Source organism: Apis laboriosa, unplaced genomic scaffold (assembly GCF_014066325.1).
Source record: "Apis laboriosa isolate Shangri-la unplaced genomic scaffold, ASM1406632v1 scaffold34_cov151, whole genome shotgun sequence".
NCBI lineage: Eukaryota > Metazoa > Arthropoda > Insecta > Hymenoptera > Apidae > Apis > Apis laboriosa.
This window is the reverse complement of record NW_025222928.1, coordinates 7174680-7179679: the sequence shown is the minus strand read 5'-3', so window position 1 is coordinate 7179679 and position 5000 is coordinate 7174680. Positions and strand designations below refer to the sequence as shown.

General features: G+C 37.1%; 1 protein-coding gene across 5 annotated transcripts in view; it reads left to right on the top strand.

The window, feature by feature from the left end:
• LOC122715160 (synaptosomal-associated protein 25) overlaps positions 1-4493 on the top strand; it is a 30236-nt gene extending 25743 nt beyond the window's left edge. For all 5 annotated transcript variants that reach the window (XM_043937104.1, XM_043937107.1, XM_043937102.1 and 2 more), the window contains exon 7: positions 1-4493. This exon is cut by the window's left edge and continues 307 nt beyond it. The gene's annotated coding sequence lies outside the window, so the exon portion shown is untranslated.
• Positions 4494-5000: the final 507 nt, after the last annotated feature.

Sequence of the window (5000 nt, the reverse complement as noted above, 5' to 3'; positions counted from 1 at the left end):
CATATACTTACTTAATTTATTTGTCACTTTATTTGTCACAATGTACTTATATTCATCGTGAACCTATAGTACAGACGAGTTGACAAATAGGCGATTGAATACGATCGATAACATCGTTCTATGATATGTTCTCTTTCCGTCCTGCGTTTAAATTTCTTTCTTTCTTTCTTTCTTTTTTTTTCTCGTTTTTCTTTTCTTTTATCAATTAATCGCGTACGTTATAGAAAACGTCCAGAATGATCATTCATATCAATTTTTTACTCGCAAAGTTAATCGATTTATTTGTTATTCGAACGATCATCGCCTCGAAAAAGTTATTGCCTTCTGGGAAATAAATTGTACCATTGTATGTGCTGTGCCTTTTATTTTTCAACGAATGTTAAAAGTAAATTCTATTTGAATATATCGCTTGTATTTCTTTTTTTTTTTTTTTTTTTTATTTGTTTTGTTATTGTTAGCCAAGTAGTTCGATTCTTTAACGACTATATATTTTCGTTTCCTTACGACCTTACGTTCTTTCGTTTGATTTAATTTACGTTACGAACTATCTTCGAGTGATTTTTCAAAGAATCTTCTCCTACGAACTTCATCTTTAACCCTTAAGAGAGCAAATTTTCATCTCTAAATGTAGAAATATTTAAGACAGAAAGTTAGAAGAGAAAAAAAAATTAGTTTATTTACGAATAATATTTACATGTAACGAAGATGTCGACGCGAGATAGCGTCGTCAAGTCAATTCAGTGATTCGGTAGAGTTTTTTAAAAGACAAGCAGACGTTTACGCAGAAGTAAAAAGAAAAAGAAAAAAAAAAAAGAGAGATATAGAGAGAAAATGAATAAAAATAATAAACGAGTAAAGATTTTTTCATCTTAATTGCACGTTTATCCAAGTTCTTCCTCTCGTGATATAGCGTTTACACTTTTAACGATTTATCTAAAAAGTTTCTAAAAATAAGAGGAGAGATTATTATTAACGATAAATTGAAAAAAAATTAAAAAAAAAAAAAATAAAAAAAGAACAGAATAAAAAAAAAAAGATAGAAATCCTTTAGCTAAAAAAAACGAAAACGCGTCAAGTATCGTGCGCCTGTTTAAGGGTTAAAGATTACCCACAGATTAACGAGAACAGAAATGCATATACACAAGAAATGACAACAAGAGTTGTACCGGGAGCGTGCACACGCTGTTTGTTCTTTGCATCGTTGCGCGCATGCGTATGCGCGTCTGCGCGTGTACGTGCGCAAGTCGAAACGAGTTCAGTATACATACACATGCACAGTTTACATCGGATACGTATACATATATACATCGCATATTATACATTCGTATAATCACACACAGAGACACATCTACACACAGAGAAATAACAGAAAGAAAAGGGATATAATAATAATAATAATAGAGATCGCACAGCGTGTGGGAGTGCACATGTGAACGATACATACGCACAGCGAGATCCCCCCCTTCCCCTAGATAATACATACCATGTAATTTGTTATCACGATTAGCGTTACGACCAAAATATCCGTGTACAGTAGATCGATACTTAGATGGACACCGCGTGTATATGTGTGTGTGTGGGTATATGTGTGCGCCATGTGTATGCCATGGGGCAGACGCGCGTGTCACGCGGTAAATTCGCAAGCAGCTAGTAGGTCGTAGCGAGCGCGCTAAATGCGAGGAGCAACCTCGTGATATCTTTATGTACGCGTACGATCCATGCTCGTATAGGGGCGAATTTATATCGAACGGATCGAGGGAGCTTGCCTTAAGCGGCAAATAATAGATATTTAGATTCCTTCCCGAGAGACGATTCGAGTTATTCCGCTTTGTTCTTTTTCTCGATATACACCGTATAACACGCTCCACGTGGAACACATCGTGCGATCAACGAAATATTCTCGCTCCCCGATGAGAACCCGAGGAAAACGGAACGAATCGCAGCGCAGACGAGCGGAGGAGGACGTTTAGCGCGACAGCAAGTTCGAATTCTGTGAAGAGATACGGGATGTTTTCTCCTCTGTGTGGAGAAGGAGGGGAAAGGAGAGAGCGAAGGTGAAGGAAGGAGAAGATTTGATTGATCTGAACAGCGAAGAAGACGCGTCGTTTCGAACAGAATAAAAAAAGAGAGAAAAGAGAGGGGGAGAGGGTGCGAGAAAGTGAAGAAAGGAAAGGAAGGAAGGAAGGAAGAAGGAAGGTGTGTTTAATGTGTAGATAGAATTTTGTTCATCGTTTTATCTGTCGACTCACCGTAGATCGATTCCGTTTCTTGCGGCCCCGCGCACGCTTAACGCGCCGGGGTTGTCACTGTAAGGTTAAACTCCAAACGAAAGAAATCATGGACGCGGTAGGGAGAGCAAGGAGAATAATCGAAAAAGAATAATCGAAGATTGTACATTATTGTATTTACACGAAGCGAAGTACCTCTACCTTTGTATTGTACACGAGCGAAAGAACGAACGAACGAACGAACGAATAATAATAATAATAATAATAATAATAATAATCCATTGTACGCTGTGTCGACACGGCGTCGAGGGATACCCCCCCCCCTCCCCTCCCCTCCCAGTTGTTCCGTTTTTTGTATCGTGATCTGCGTGTATCCACGTTATACCCATTTATATCTTATCTTCCATCACGATCTTTTTAATTTACACGCGAATTTGTCCGCTTGTTAAACTCATTTTAAACTTCGATTTTTTTCTTTCTTCGTCGTATCGTACGGATACGAATCGTAAAAATTAAGAATAATTTATAATCTGAATGAAAAGTAAATGAAATAGATAGACGTGGTTACCGCAGATTGGATCCAACACTGCAGATGAGCGATGTTTAAGCTGTCAGCCAGCCTTAACAGTATTCGCATCTTTACACTTACCTCTTTAGCTTTAAGAGAATGCATAGAGACAGAGAGCCAGAGATGCTGTCAGCGCTGACGTTGATCCCCCATCCCCCCTCTTTGTAGCATCAAAATTAGTCCGTAGCGAAGAGAAAACGAACATGTATGGAACGAGAGTGAGAGAGAACGAGCGAGCGAGCGAGCGAGCGAACGAACGAGAGAGAGAGAAAGAGAAAAAAGCGAGCGAACGAGAGAGAAAGTGAGAATGAGCATATATACGGAGTACGAAAAGATTTCGTCGTGCAGATTTTTTTTTTATGTAGATCACGTTCAGTGAAGCAAGAGATACGTGTGTACCGTATTATTAGTATATTGTCGATAAGCATGATGATTTCGATACACATAACTACGTATTTTATATATATATATATACATACATATATATATATATGTAAACTTTTTTCTGAATTTAACAAATTAATCATATATATATATATATCGATATTGTATAAATATTGTAAAAGATATCGCCCTCGAGTCGCGCGCGCTGCGTTTATGAATCGAGCACAAAGAAGAAAGGAAATATATTACGCGTAGCTCCTTTCGATTTCGCTTGTTCGTTTGCTTTTATTATTGAAATAGCAGGAAGCGTGGAAAGAGAGGAATCTATGGCTTGCAAAAATTCTTGGACGCTTCGCCGGACGAACGTACTAAGAGAAATTAAAAGAGAGAATGAGAATGGAAATTTGATGAACGGGAGAATAGAGCAAATGAATGAATGAGAGAGAGAGAGAGAAAGAGAAAGAAATAGAGAACGAATGGTAACCAATGTTGGTAATAATTATGATTGTTACTCGAGATCGTTAGGCCTATCGTAATTATTTACTTTAACAGAGAAGAGATATACAGAATAATTATAAATAGGTATAAATATATATATATATATATAAAGATTATATATATATATATATATGATACAAATATATACATGCATACATGTATGGAACGAGCGCGGTGAGCCCCCTTCTTATGTAGATCTTTAAAAAGGAAAAAAAAAAAAAGGACAAAAAGCAAAAAAAAAAAAAAAAAGAGAGAAAGATGAGAGGGATTTAGAGTCGGATGGGAAAGGGAGATTATCTTTATTCGCGAGCGAACAAACGTTGTTATATTATCATAAATATTATATATTATATATTATACAATACGAAATCGAGCAATATTGTATTGTTACTTCGTCGTTAATATTTATCACCGCCTATTCGAAGAATTATATTATATACCTATTTTACAAAATAATCCCTCGTATCTGAACGAGTAACTCATATCGAACCTGTTACAGGTCTATGTGGTACGCGTACTTTTAAATACCTATTCACAGGATTGTATAGAATACGCAGATTTAAGTAGATAGACGCGTAGATAGGTGAAAATAGACGAAGTTAGTTGCGGAGAAGGGAAATGGTTCACGGTGTGAATGGGAGATTGAGTGAACGACGAGAAGAAATTATAAGCCGAATAATTGAACAGCGGTTTTTACGAAGCGAAAAACTGCTGGAGCAGCGACCATTGAAAAATGAGGAGAAGAAAAAAAAAAAAAAGTAAAAAAAAAAGTAAAAAAAAAAAAAAAAAGAAAGGGGAGAGGCGAAAACTCGCGATAGATCGCTCGCGACCTACTTTACCGTTGAAACGTTGTTTTTTTTGTTTCGATTGTAGCGTATCGTCAAAGTCTATGTAAGGTTGCGTGCAATTTCTCTCGAGTTGCCTTTATCTTAAAAAAAAAAAAAAAAAAAAAAGGGAAGATTTTCGTTCGAGACTTCGTTCGAAGCTTCATCATTCGACTGTCCCCTGACGAAGTTATTGCGGTATAGCGCGTTGTTGTAAATCGAGACGATGAGAAACTGCGTGTACCGATGTCTAACGTTTGCAATAACAGAGTACGAAATCGCGATGATTTAACACAAATTGGGACCACCGTGCAAAAGTGCAAGGTGCCGAGACGAGAACGACTACGGCGTGACGTGATCGTTCTATCGTATCGTCGATCTTTTTTTTTTTTTCTCTTGTTTCTCTCTTCTTTGACTACGACGAACGTATCCAATATCTCGCACGCCGGCCGTTTTCCGTTTTTCTTCGAAGCGAAAAAACAAAAAAAAAAAAAAAAA